The sequence below is a fragment of the Haliotis asinina genome, chromosome 7 (genome assembly GCF_037392515.1).
Source record: "Haliotis asinina isolate JCU_RB_2024 chromosome 7, JCU_Hal_asi_v2, whole genome shotgun sequence".
NCBI lineage: Eukaryota > Metazoa > Mollusca > Gastropoda > Lepetellida > Haliotidae > Haliotis > Haliotis asinina.
This window is the reverse complement of record NC_090286.1, coordinates 48,952,172-48,968,269: the sequence shown is the minus strand read 5'-3', so window position 1 is coordinate 48,968,269 and position 16,098 is coordinate 48,952,172. Positions and strand designations below refer to the sequence as shown.

General features: G+C 40.1%; 1 protein-coding gene across 1 annotated transcript in view; it reads right to left on the bottom strand.

The window, feature by feature from the left end:
• Positions 1–16,098, bottom strand: part of LOC137291729 (receptor-type tyrosine-protein phosphatase delta-like) — a 415,228-nt gene that overhangs the window by 337,891 nt on the left and 61,239 nt on the right. The window contains exon 2 of the mRNA XM_067823219.1: positions 8,167–8,263. The gene's annotated coding sequence lies outside the window, so the exon portion shown is untranslated. The remainder of the gene's footprint in view (positions 1–8,166; positions 8,264–16,098) is intronic.

The following is a 16,098-nucleotide window of genomic DNA, read 5'->3' as shown; positions in this document are numbered from 1 at the left end:
AGGATCCCTAGGTAACATATAACATCCAATATCAACAAATCAGTCTATATTGTCAGCAGCTGTTTCTTGGAATTTGTCATAACTGCCAAAGTCAGCTAAATTTTTATCAGGAGCTGTTGATATGCTGCCTGGCATTTTGTATTTAGAGTGAGTGAGTGAGTTTAGCATTACACCACTATTAGCAATATTCAAACAGTATCATGGAGGCGGACACCAGAAATGGGCTTCACACTGAGTACCCATGCAAGGAATCCCGGAATGTTTCAGTGAAAGAAGCGAATGCTTTAACCATCCGTGTTTAGAGCATTTGACAAGTACTGGTGGGCTTGGAGTAAAAAAATATTTAAATATGACACAGATACAGTAGAATCTGTCTATTATAGACTGTCCTGGGACCAACTTTTTTATCCGCATTATACCACAGTCCGGATTAGTCAACTTTTCTGTTACTGTCAATTAGTGTCACTTCGTCACCAAGTGACAAATCAGACTGCCTTCTTTTCACTGGTCAGCTTGCCAACATATGAACTGAATGTGAAACAAGCCAGTAATCTGTCATTTACAGGACATGAAACTGACACTGAGTTTCCTATCGCATTAAATAATGTGTGTTTATAGAATCTAATAAACATTGATAACAGAATTAAGGGAGATGTTTATTCAACTAACTGTTATTTCAGTCAACCACATCAAGAATACAAAGCATTTTGCTCACAGCAAGTTAATTTTTGGGACTGTTATTTTAGTCCAGTACCCTAACTGAGAAAGTCTGTATTAAGAGCAAGTTCTAATGATAAAGTAACCACAGTTGTGCTAGGAGTCAGAGAGTTGTAAGTCTAGATAATGGAGAAAAGTGCCCAGATTTGACAAGATTCCACACAACCTTGGTGTCATGTTACGACATCCTCAAAATATGCAATGACAACAATTTCCAACAGTTCAGAAAATCTTTCTCAGAACGTCTTTCTCTTTTCAAAGTATGCATTCCTAAAATGAACAAAATTTCCATTCTGTGAGGGAAATCATTAGAGGAAACATCTTAAATTCACACAAGTTTGGTATCAAACCCAGGACTTTGGAGTTCAGAATAAAAGTGTTCAACAACTATGCATGTCTGCCAGTGATGATACAACAGCAGGTGATGTAACAATGCCCACATCTAATCTCATCATGAACAATTTTTCAAATCATTCACATAACTTTCTTTATATCTGAGATTGATTTTTGTTGATTAATATTTTTTTTTTATTTTTGCATTATGAAATCAGTTGTACAACAAAATGAAGCATTATTTATGAAACCAATCCCTGTCTTTCAACTGTATATGTACGCCTCTGCACCATCTACGATGTAAAATTCAAGATGGCCGTCATTAAAAGGCAAATTTGAAATGTCATCTGGTGATGCTATGCCCTTCTTCATTTGACTCAGTTTCTCAAATTGATTTCAAGGAAATTGAACTATACTTAAAACCTGTAGAATCAATCCTTGGGCTGTTGTGAGCACAGCAAATTCTTGTCTGATTCAGCGACGCAATTTACCACCCCTGCCCCTAACTCCATTGGCAGGCACTAATACCACTGCTGAAATAAAACTGATTTTTATACATCAATTTCCAGGCGTAGCATGGAAGTTGGAATGGAGGTAATGTCTGTCCAAACCATATTCTGGTTACATTGTCATGGATTTGTAATGAAATCAACACATTTCTATGTATAGAAATTAATGTGCTGTATTGGATCATAATTTCTGCTTTGACGCTGGGAAATCAAAGAAAAACTCAACATAAAGATATAATAGAAAGAGGTTCGACATGAAGCCAGGAGCAGTAAACAGGGTTATTATTTAGCATTCATTCTTACCCTGGCCACTCAATAACTGTGGTGTCCTGTTATCCCTGATGTGAAGTTGATAATATATCAGAGGCAAACATCTCAGTGGAATATGCTACCGAAATTGCATAACCTTGATTCCTTAATCAATAAGAGACCGTTTTAAATCCATTTTACAGATCTTGACAAAATCAAACCATTTTCCCTGTGCCTTCTTGTCGATTATCTTCCATGCTCTACAACATGTCTTAACATCCAGTAGTCTTCTTCCCACTACTAGTTGCTGAGTTACTAGTCTGTATATGAGAGCAGTTATAATATATCATGACATAGAGATACAGTCATCAAAGTCTCTAAGCCTAACCACCAATTTCTAGTGTAACCTGCTTTTGTACTGCTGGAATATTGCTAAAAGCGGCATAAAACCCAACTGACTCACTCACTGTAAGGCTAACCGTGCGATCCATTTTGATTGCTCCCTATGAGCAGCATGCTGTGAACCCATTCTAACCTAGAATCTCCAGTGGGCGACATAAAAACAATTATAGCTTGATAAAACACCATTTTTCACTTTGGAAGCATTAAGATCATCTTGTGCAGCTGGACGTTGTGGTGAGTAAATGACTGACAGGGCTCAACATACCTTTTAACAGTGCCCAGAATGAGCGGGTTGCAACTGATCTTCAGTAACCCATGCATTAAGGCAACTAACAGGATTTGATGGTCAAGCTCACTGACTTGATTGACAAATGTCATGGTATCCTTATTGCACAGATCAATGCATATGTTGCTGATCACAGGATTGTCTGGTCCAGACTCAATTATTTGGAGACCCCAGTCATATAGCTGCAATATATGTCACACACCAAACAAAACTTTTTGTCCATTTAAAATCACAGTGTGCAAATACAATGTGGAATGATCCCAAGTAATGCAGTCCCATGTCAGTTGACACTCTGGTAAAACCCAGAATGTTATGATCCTGACAATACCTGAGAGCATAATCAGGTAGACTTGGATTAGAACCCCACATCACTGGCTGCATGCCGAAGGGACAGAATTTCCTGGCTTAGACTACTGGGCCACATATCGACAGCATGAAGGATTGGGGTTACTGGAACATCGCCGATGACACACTTCCAAACATAACTTTCTAATAACTGCTAAGTTTTCAAAAATATAAGCAACAAAGCCTTTCTCACAGACTTGCACAAGTCTCTAACTTAATAATAAATAGTTTAAATGATGATGTCTATGACATTTAAAGAATAGTTTAATGGACTGGGTTACTGTCAACTTATCTGGACTTGCTTCTTTAAAGGGTTGAATTACTCCACACCAATGGGCTGAGTATGAAGTTCAGCCTTAGACCAAGGCTACCTTTCTCATAAGAAGTAATCTCTGGTAATACAAAACCTTGCATTAATGAATACTGTCAACTTGAGATGATACCAGGTATTCACATCAAGGTGAGTGTCCAAACTCATCAGTCACAAATAAATGAAAATATGTCCACTCTCATCACCTTGACGACACAATATTCACAACCAGTAAACACCACCATTCTTCCAACAACAGACGAAGACAAATTCCTTCTCTGTCAACTGTCTTCCAATTCTACACCAGATCCGAAAACATCACATATTTTGTCTAAATCTTCAAAAATGAAAGTTCTGTCTAGATGTTCCCAGCCTAGGACTGATTTTACACAGCAACGGTGATGACAGATTGCCTCTAAATATACTTCTACAGCCATGAATAATCCTGCAAACAGTTCCATCAGCCTTCTCATTACAGGGACAACAGCATTGTGATGATTTATTGTGACATTAATGTTGCGGCCATACAAAAACATCCCTTCTGTCTCCATCAGACTCTACTCCAATGACTCAACACAGATCTTAGCATATTGCCGCCACATAATGTCCACGTCGAAAACGAATATTTGCAAATATGCAGACTCTTATGCTGTGGATAAGCCACTCACTCACTCTCTGGTGGACGTGCCATTTAAGTAGTTTCAGCTGCATCCTGTAAATGTGTATTTTAATAATGAATTTTAAATTGTATATACAACAGTTAAATCACATAAAGTTTCCTCTTTGGTTATCATGGGCGATGGGGTAGCCTTGTGGTTACAGAGTTTGCTCGTTATGCCATGGACACAAAATTGATTCCATACTCACATACAGTGTGTGAAGTCCATTCCTGGTGTCCCCCACGTGATAGTGCTGAATATAACTAAAATCAGCATAAAACTATACTCACTCAGTCCCATTCAGTCTAAGTCACACTTGTTGCCACGGAAACGCCCAAAGTATTTTATTCAAAAACTAGTTTTATTCCAAAACTAACAAAAGGCACCAGTACACCACTAGACCAATCTATGTGTCAAATCTGGTGAAGATACTAGTATATTGCATGGTTATAGAGTTCTGCTCTGGAAAAAATAAATGTGCACAGATAGATAGACAGGGTGTATTTTAATACCCTGTGCAAAACATGTTGCGGGGCATAACAATATTCCACACCATGGTGTGTCAGCTTAATGTGGCAATAAAGCCTGAAGTTATGAAGACTCATGCATCACAAGCCCCACAAGACACGTTGACAAACCCCGCGACATAATCAGGGCAAACAGGGATTCAAACCAGCAATCATAGGTCCTCTACTTTCCAAGGGACATAATTCTACACAGCAATTTGAAGTCATAGGTTTCTGCTGCGCTTTATGGAGGCAAATGTCCACACCAGCCCTATAGACAAATGAACTTGTAATGGGTTGGTGAAATATTTTACAAAGGTAATATTTTAACATCATCAAGATCAAGGTTTGTTTTTCCCTATGGGTATAATATATGGAGATTACCATCTTCCCCCGATGTGACATTCTTAAATGATATGCTATTTTGCTGAAAGCTGTGTAACACAACAATTAAACTTCGCAGGGGGCTAATTATGCTTAAAGGAAATATATCTTGCTACTAGCTGCGAATTGTTTATATAAAACACTTTTTTTGTATCATACTGTTGTAGGTTCTGAATGTTTTTATAAAGGTGATAGACACTTTTGTTTTAACAACAAACCTGTTCACTCATGCATTACATGAAAATAATGCCATGATACAACTTTTCAAGACACTTGGTCAACAGTTTAAAATAGGAAGACAACAAATTGACAAAGTTTGCTATGGACACTGAATTTCGATTTATTCTATCTTCAAGATGAGGAAATCTGTTTTCATATGAAGAAATATATACATGCTTAGCTCTGCTCCAGTCTGGCATCATCAATACTTTAGTGAGTAATAGTGTTTAGTTTTTTTATGCTGCTTTTAGCAGCATTTCAGCAATATCATGGCAACACCAATTTAAAAAATGGAATTCTTACATTGTATCCATGTGGGGATTTGAACCCGGGTATTCAGCAGAACAACCAAACACTTTAACCACTAGGCTAGCCCTGAGAGAGGCCAAAGCAAGTTGAAAATTTGCAGAGTAGAATGGCTGGGCGAGGCACAAAAAACTGGTTGAAGGGTAATCATCAAGAGGTTTTCCAATATGGATGTGTGGCATTATGGCAAACAATTCTGACCCCTTTCATAAATTGGTTTGCAACTACACTAAAGTTAACACACAACTGAAAACAAACACCAGACCAAGTAGTCACCAGTGTGTGAGTGAGTTTAGTTAATCGATGCTTTTAGCAAGATTCCAGTATTATCACCTTGGGGACACCAAAAAAGGGCTTTACACAACATACCCATTCAGGGAACTGCATGATGAGCGAATGCTTTAACTACTAGGCTACCTCATCGCCCCCAGTTAAGACATAACCTAATTTGACACTTGATATTTACTTTTTGACAAACAAGCATTTCTACTCACACCCACGCACCAAAAATAACACTATTACGTATTTAATCACTGTTGAGTGAATGTTAACTTTCATCAATTAGTCAGACTATTTCTTAGGTGACACAACAGCCATAAAGTTAACTCTTTTGAACTTGAATATATACATCCACAATATCCAGACACTGTGTTTGTGATCATGGAAGATGAATGTGTGATGTGGCAACATGACTGCGTCAAGAAACTCATTATACCTGACATTAACACTATTAATGTCAGAGTATCACAGCGCAAGAATTGACTCACCATCGATTATCAAGAGGATTACGTCTCCATTTTATACAACTCTAGGCCATTGCACATAATTCCACTTTGGACAGGCCATTCTATGAAACTCCACTTGGACAGCACATTCTATACAGCCCCATTTGGACAGGTCATTCTATACAGCCCCATCTGGACAGGCCATTCTATACAGCCCCATCTGGACAGGCCATTCTATACAGCCCCATCTGGACAGGTCATTCTATACAACTCCATCTGGACAGGTCATGCTATACAACTCCGTTTGGACAGGCCATTCTAGACAACTCCATCTGGACAGGCCATTCTAGACAACTCCATCTGGACAGGCCATTCTATACAACTCCATCTGGACAGGCCATTCTAGACAACTCCATCTGGACAGGCCATTCTAGACAACTCCATCTGGACCGGCCATACTTTACAACTCCGTTTGGACAGGCCATTCTATACAACTCCTTAACAGACAGGCCATTCTATACAACTCCATCTGGACAGGCCATTCTATACAACTCCTTAACAGACAGGCCATTCTATACAACTCCATTTGGATACACCATTCCATACAACTCCTTAACAGACATGTCATTCTATACAACTCCATTTGGACACGCCATTCTATATAACCCTTTTATTAGACAGGCCATTCTTTACAGCTCAATTTGGACAGTCAATTTCTTCAACTTTATTTGGAAGGCCATTCAAAACAGCTCCATCTGGGAGGCCATTCTGCACAACACCATATTCGACAGGACAGAACTGATTGAGATCCAAGATGTTTAGCATTGCTGAGCAGGGTGAGGGTGCTGACATATATAAAATATATTCCACAAATAAGAAATGTTAAAGAAGTAAAATCGGAAAGATCTGACTTAGTGTAGCTGATATTCACACAACATGAATACCACATATGAATTTTTCATGTCAGCAACCATCAGAAGTGATTTGTGCACTTAGAATAAAGTAAGTCCTAAACATTTTAAAGAAGTAAAACGCAACTGATCACTGATTTCTTCTGTACCCCAAAGGAAGCAATTCTCCACTGCAAATTGCTGTCAACAGCAAGGTAGCCATATGAAATATAGTCCATGAAGTCTGAGTACACCAAAGGCCTTTTATGATTAAAGGAGGTCTAAAAATTACAATTACACTTCAAAACAGAGGTAAACTGAAGGTCAAAGATCTCTCATGGTCAAACAAAAAAGTATGGAAAGAGTGCCATGCATGTTACGATATACAAGCTTGTTGCAAATCCAAACTAACAGTTCCTGCATAAAATATACGACAAAATGTTATGGATGTCGACTTCTTTATTGTTTTCGCAATGTTTCTGGGCTGTTCCTTGCCCCTTCATCAGGTGGATGTCCTTATCACAACGTTTCTGGGCTATTCCTTGCCCCTTCATCAGGTGGATGAAGGGGCAAGGAATAGCCCAGAAACGTTGTGAAAATAATAAAGAAGAAGTTGACATCCATAACATTTTGTCGTATATTAGAATACCGACTTCTAAATGCCTCTCAACAACCTCTTGCATAAAAGTTGCAGAAATGTTAAAGTTAATGACAGCTGGAGAGACAAGTTGCAACAAGAGTTCAACTGACTTTCAGTCAAATGAAAATGAAGGAACAGATTTCGTTTCCAACTAAGCAGGGAAAAGAGTTATTTTTCTAGAAATCAGTTTCATACAAAAAACAGGTGGCTTATCTGTAAATTCTGTCTCTTAATCTTTCCAAAACTTCAGTGATGCTGACAACTCAGTGTTTAGAGTTTCTGATATAATTCCATTGCTGCACACAGCTACTCCCTACAGGAATGGTCTGGCACGAAAAAGGAGTGGTCGGGAATGTATCAAAACCTCACAATATGGCTATCTCAAATTGTGTTGACAGGCATGTCAAATGCCATTAGGTAGCGAACTATATTTTCACACCATAAAACATCAGTAACAGCAGCTATTTTTCCTTCATGATGATCTAGCAACCTTATTTCTTCATTCTCGAAGCAAAGACAAATCTGTCACATTATTGTCAACTATCTCTTGATGTTGTATTGAAAGTTCCATAACATGACAGCTCAGGACTGACCATCAGATCAAAAATGTCATGTTGTATAGGTGTGGGATATTTGAGGACATTTCTCAAGTTAGAGAACATGTGAGTAAATGACCATGTCCTTACCATCTCTTCGAGTGTGCTTGACTTAAGCTCTGGTGTGCCCCACAATCTCTTTCTCCATCAAGCCTAGAGTTGCCTAATCTGCCCGTTGAACGTACGTCTGAAATAGCAGTTCAAGACACATTAATGCGAAGTTCTTGTGTACAATCAACTCCACTTTCAGACATACAATGCCCTCGTATCACAAGAGAGAGTAGTGATTGAGTATGGTTTTCAGAGCTTTAGAAATATTCCAGCAATACACGAAATGTTTGTGCTATATATCTTGTGTCTAACACAGTAAATGACACCAGACATGGGCTTCACGCATTGAACCCACGTGAGGACTCAAACCCAGTATAGCGGGCTATTTCTTTCCTGGTGTGAACTTTCTCCAGGGAGAATCTGGCCTCTGCCAAAATTTTCTTGAGGACAGAGCCTAGAGGGAAGAGAGGAAGTTTGACCTTGGCCACCCAAGGGAAGTTTAGCCATGGGGATAGTTTGGCCTGCTATACCAGCCGTTGGTGTGATGAGCAAATGCTTTAACCACTAGGCTACCCAATACCTCCTTACACACATCATTATTATAAACAACTAACTCCAATTTCAGACACAGGCAGCCATCAGACAGAATACTGACGGTTCACTATACATGTGATAAAACAGAACAGAAATGTCATCTGCCAAACAAGAGCACAGTCATGACAGGCACAGTTTCATTTCAACACCATCTTGATTCAATCAAGACCTCTTACAAAGAATGCCACCACTTTAAATGAAACACTCCCCTAATTCTTGAACAAAGACAGACCTTGAATGTCATCAGTCCATGAATCAAGCTACATTATCTTCTCTTGTTGTTGTACAAGTAACTGGGTTTCTTTAAACAGCTCTTCAAAGGTAGTTCAGGCTTATGAGAAACGTTTGATACTTGACAGCGATGGGACAGGACACTGGAGGACAAACCTGGTTATGATTGATGCAATTATGTCATCTTTGCCAAGAATCTGGACAGTCTTACTGTACATGAGGGCTGTAGCTGTGCTGGATAATTAGTTGTGTCATCTTCTTATACCTTCCAGACCACCTGTACCCACTGATGCATCTTAAACCACTAGACCACCTGCACCCACTGATGCATCCTATACCACTAGACCACCTGTACTCACTGATGCATCTTATACCACTTGCCTCCACTAATGCATCTTATACCACTAGACCACCTGTACCCACTGATGCATCCTATACCATTAGACCACCTGTACCCACTGATGCATCTTAAACCACTAGACCATCTGCACCCACTGATGCATCCTATACCACCTGTACCCACTGATGCATCTTATACCACTAGACCACCTGTACTCACTGATGCATCTTATACCACTTGCCTCCACTAATGCATCTTATACCACTAGACCACCTGTACCCACTGATGCATCCTATACCACTAGACCACCTGTACCCACTGATGCATCTTAAACCACTAGACCATCTGCACCCACTGATGCATCCTATACCACCTGTACCCACTGATGCATCTTATACCACTAGACCACCTGTACCCACTAATGCATCTTATACCACTAGACCACCTGTACCCACTGATGCATCCTATACCACTAGACCACCTGTACCCACTGATGCATCCTATACCACTAGACCACCTGTACCCACTGATGCATCTTAAACCACTAGACCACCTGCACCCACTGATGCATCCTATACCACTAGACCACCTGTACCCACTGATGCATCTTAAACCACTAAACCACCTGTACTCACTGATGCACCTTATACCACTTGCCTCCACTAATGCATCTTATACCACTAGACCACCTGTACCCACTGATGCATCTTATACCACTAGACTACCTGTACCCACTGATGCATCCTATACCACTAGACCACCTGTACCCACTGATGCATCTTATACCACTAGACCACCTGTACCCACTGATGCATCCTATACCACTAGACCACCTGTACCCACTGATGCATCTTAAACCACTAGACCACCTGCACCCACTGATGCATCCTATACCACTAGACCACCTGTACCCACTGATGCATCTTAAACCACTAGACCACCTGTACCCACTGATGGATCTTAAACCACTAGACCACCTGTACCCACTGATGCATCTTAAACCACTAAACCACCTGTACTCACTGATGCACCTTATACCACTTGCCTCCACTAATGCATCTTATACCACTAGACCACCTGTACCCACTGATGCATCTTATACCACTAGACCACCTGTACCCACTGATGCATCCTATACCACTAGACCACCTGTACCCACTGATGCATCTTATACCACTAGACTACCTGAACTCACTGATGCATCTTATACCACTAGACCACCTGTACCCACTGATGCATCCTATACCACTAGACCACCTGTACCCACTGATGCATCCTATACCACTAGACCACCTGTACCCACTGATGCATCTTATACCACTAGACTACCTGTACTCACTGATGCATCTTATACCACTAGACCACCTGTACCCACTGATGCATGTTATACCACTAGACCACCTGTACCCACTGATGCATCCTATACCACTAGACCACCTGTACTCACTGATGCATCTTATACCACTAAACCACCTGTACCCACTGATGCATCTTATACCACTAGACTACCTTTACTCACTGATGGATCTTATACCACTAGACCACCTGTACCCACTGATGCATGTTATACCACTAGACCACCTGTACCCACTGATGCATCCTATACCACTAGACCACCTGTACCCACTGATGCATCTTATACCACTAGACCACCTGTACTCACTGATGCACCTTATACCACTAGACCACCTGTACCCACTGATGCATCTTATACCACTAAACCACCTGTACCCATTGATGCATCTTATACCACTAGACCACCTGTACCCACTGATGCACCTTATACAACTAGACCACCTGTACCCACTGATGCATCTTATACCACTAAACCACCTGTACCCACTAATGCATCTTATACCACTAGACCACCTGTACCCACTGATGCATCTTATACCACTAAACCACCTGTACTCACTGATGCACCTTATACCACTTGCCCCCACTAATGCATCTTATACCACTGGACCACCTGTACCCACTGATGCATCCTATAGCACTAGACCACCTGTACTCATAGATGCATCTTATACCACTAGACTACCTGTACCCACTGATGCATCTTATACCACTAGACCACCTGCACTCACTGATGCATCTTATACCACTTGACTACTTGTACCCACTGATGCATCTTATACCACTAGACTATCTGTACTCATTGATGCATCTTATACCACTAGACTAACTGTACCCACTGATGCATCTTATACCACTAGATTACCTGTACTCACTGATGCATGTTATACCACTTGCCCACTTGTACCCACTGATGCATTAGATCACTACTAAATCACACTACACATTAGATCACCTACTGATGCATCTTATACCACTAGACCACCTGCACTCACTGATGCATCTTATACCACTAGACCACCTGTTCTCACTAATGCACCTTATACCACTAGATCACCTGTTCTCACTAATGCACCTTATACCACTAGACCACCTGCACTCACTGATGCATCTTATACCACTAGACCACCTGTTCTCACTAATGCACCTTATACCACTAGACCACCTGTTCTCACTAATGCACCTTATACCACTAGACCACCTGCACTCACTGATGCATCTTATACCACTAGACCACCTGTTCTCACTAATGCACCTTATACCACTAGACCACCTGTACTCACTGATGCATCTTATACCACTTGACTACTTGTACCCACTGATGCATCTTATACCACTAGACTACCTGTACTCATTGATGCATGTTATACCACTAGACCACCTGTACCCACTGATGCATCTTATACCACTAGACTACTCGTACTCACTGATGCATCTTATACCACTTGACTACTTGTACCCACTGATGCATCTTATACCACTAGACCACCTGTACTCATTGATGCATCTTATACCACTAGACTACCTGTACCCACTGATGCATCTGTACCCACTGATGCATCTTATACCACTAGATTACCTGTACTCATTGATGCATGTTATACCACTAGACCACCTGTACCCACTGATGCATCTTATACCACTAGACTACTCGTACTCACTGATGCATCTTATACCACTAGACCACCTGTACCCACTGATGCATCTTATACCACTAGACTACTTGTACCCACTGATGCATCTTATACCACTAGACTATCTGTACTCATTGATGCATCTTATACCACTAGACCACCTGTACCCACTGATGCATCTTATACCTCTAGACTACTCGTACGCACTGATGCATGTTATACCACTTGCCCACTTGTACCCACTAATGCATTAGATCACTACTAAATCACACTACACACTAGATCACCTACTGATGCATTTTGCACTACCACACCATCTGTACCTAATGATACATCTTACACTATTAGACCACCTGTACCCACTGATGCATCTTGCACTAACAGACCATCTGTACCCACTGATGTATCTTGCACTACCACACCATCTGTACCCACTGATGCATCTTACACTATTAGACTGCCTGTACCCACTGATGCATCTTGCACTACCACACCATCGGTATCCACTGATGAACTGGAAACACTAGACAATTTCCATGCCTCCAGGAGCTTCAGTTTAGAGCAATATGCGACGTATCTGCAGCTGTTAGGTATTATTCAAAGGGTTATGAAGGTGGAGGCATCCACATCATAAAATTATCAGTGTTCATGTTCATATTGGTCCAAAAGCCATTTGTTTGCTGGTATCTCTATCAATATTCAAAAAAGTGAGTGACTTGTGTTTTACACCATATTAAGCAATATCCCAGCCTTAAAGCGGCGGTCTGTAAATAATTGAGTCTGGACCAGAGAATCCAGTGATCAATATCATGAGCATCATCCTGAAAAGACATGTTCAATCAAGTCAGCAGCTCTGACCACCCAATCCCATTTATCACCTCTAAATGACAAGCACTGGTTACTGAAGATCAATTCTACCCTAATCTTCACAGATCTATTCAAATAAGTATGCAAATACACTGGTACTAATACACATCATTCATTAAGGGAATATCGATCTTATCTGCTATAAACTCAAGAATTAGCCATAAGTTGCAACATGAAGAATGATTATGCAAAAATACAAATAAAAAGTTAGTTGAGTGTGATTCCTATTTATGTTCATTAAAAAATTTGAAGCGTTTCAGCTGACCATGTATACCTTCAATAATATCCAATCACATACTCATAATCCCTTTTTGCTTTCATGAAGAAACAACATGTATGAAATTTGAAACTTGATTTTGTTAATACTTAAGGCATCCTTCATAATCACAAACACCAGCACAGATGAAGCTCATTCATCAAACTATTCCAGGTATGAAGTGAAATACTTCAAGACTCAATGACCTGTGAAGATTCGGGGTAGAATAGGCCTTCAGCAACCCATGCTTGCCATAAAAGACAACCATGCTTGTCGTAAGAGGCCACTAACAGAATTAGATGGTCAAGCTTGCTTACTTGATTGACACATCATCAGTTCCCAATTGCACAGATTGATGTTCATGCTGTTGATCATTGTATTGTGTGGTCCAGACTCAATTATTTACAAACCGCTGCCATACAGGTGGAATATTGCTAAATGCGGTGGAAAGGTAAACTCACTCACCCACTTCAAGACGCAAAAGCTGTTTTTCAAAACTCTATTTCTCTTGTAATAAATACATATCTAGAATTCAAGAACGTCCTTCCATCATTGATCTCACATGTAAATTCTAACAGTCTCATAAATCCAGGCTTCAGTATGGGACCTGCAACATATTCTGTAATGTTAGAAAGACAAATGGAGTCTTATAATGTCATCCTGCAACAAATCAACTATAGCGCCACACCATTCCTTCTGCCAGCACACACTTTACAGGAACTCCTGGAGTGGCTCTGCCATGTGCAGCGAGAGCATTTTGCACCTTCTTGCAAACAGCCATTGATTTCTGTAGAAGGGTGATAAACTAAATGTATCGGTTCTCCGATATGACTCAGTGTCCACAAACAAGAACTCTTGTGAATCAAATATTTTCTATAAGGTATGAGCACTGAAGCTCACCTGAATTTTTATTCAATATTTTGGATATACAGTGGTGTAGCATGTGTCTATTGCACTCACCATTAGAACTACCATTTATAATGATAATAATGTTACTCATTTGTATAGGGCTTGTATCCAATGAAGCTCTGCTCAGAGGCACTGTTTTCCACGAGTCTGTATTTATGGTTAGCTGCAGTACGCAGAAGACAAGCTAGTCTTTAGTTTAAAAACATGAAGTATCTGATTTGTTCTGATTTCTTCTAACTAATAATGGATCCATAGTTCTATGCTGCATTTCAACATGAAAGATCGGATTGTTACACCAACTTTGATCAAGATGGCCAAGATTTGAACCCACGACCTCGGTTTGCAGCAGATCCAAACAATGGAACTGGAATTGTGGCACCTGAAATTATAATACCCATGCCCCTTAATTAAGTGAGGCAGAGGATGAACATGATTTCAAGCACATTCAGTGATGTCCAACACCACCACAGCTGCCTGCGAGTTATCAACAGGCAAGGGTGGTCGACCCATATCATCAGGGCATCATGACACACAACATGCAAGTCGCTTCCCTAACAACCCAATCTTCTTTATGAGGGGCAAGGTGTAGTGGGACTATTTTCTTTCAAGGAAAACCCACTGGTTATTCAACAAGATGGATTGTGAATAAAGAAAATGTTTCTCATTTCATTTTTGTTTTTTGTTTAAAGCCACACTCAGTAGTATTTAAGCTCCATGACGCCGGTCCATATATTAAATTGTTTTAAAGACTCAACCAGACAATCCAGAGATTAATATGATCCACCCATTTTCACATCTGGGAAACGACTACACACATCATCCGAGTCATCTTCTGGCAAGCACGGGTTCTAACTCGGTCATTTCCTTTCACTGACATGATGGTTACTAGAATGAAAATCTATTTCACATTCAGTGGCTATCAAAGAACCTGTGATGGAAATAAACATGGCAATGTCCCTTGCCACTAAAGAAGAATGAAATACATTGTATTTACATGGAAGATTACCTGCTATGCGATGAAGTTATCACATTAACAAGATTTTGAAAGTGTCATGTGACTTTAAAAATATGGTGTCATGTGACCTTGAAAATATGGTCATGGTCACCCTGAACAGACTGGTGTCTCCACAATCACCCAGTGTAGTAGGCTGTTGACATAACTGAAGAAATTGGGTGGAATGTTTTATGAGACATTGTGACCACAGAAGTTTTAATAGCTGTGAAAGTGTCATAGTGATCTTGAAGTTAAGGTCAAGGTCACCCAAATCAACTGGTGTTTGTGTAATCCTCTAATGTAGGCTATCACCAAATTTAAAGCGGGGGATAAATAGTATGGCTGCAACTAATGTGGTGAATGTAATACACATCACAAATATTGGGTAACAAATGCAAAAAATTGTACATGAAAACAATATTGTAATTAAGTGATTTGATGCACAACATAGAACACTATGCTGACAGCATTAATTTGTCACAGCAATAATTAGCGATCTCATGACACTCAAAACTGGTATATAACAGTTACAGCTGACAGTACCATGAGAAGCCTTTCAAAACTAACATGTCGTGCTACTACAAGGCTAGTACATAATACACTACTACACATCTCACTTTGAAAAAGGACATAAGGGTTCAAGAAAAAGAAACTCCCATAGAGAAACAGAAAATCTTTGTTAATGTCTGGTTCTGGTGACCTGATGAACAACAAATTGAATTTATAAAGGGCTATGATTTGATTCACCGAATATGAGAGTGAATTTCTAAATAAACAGCATAGTAAACAA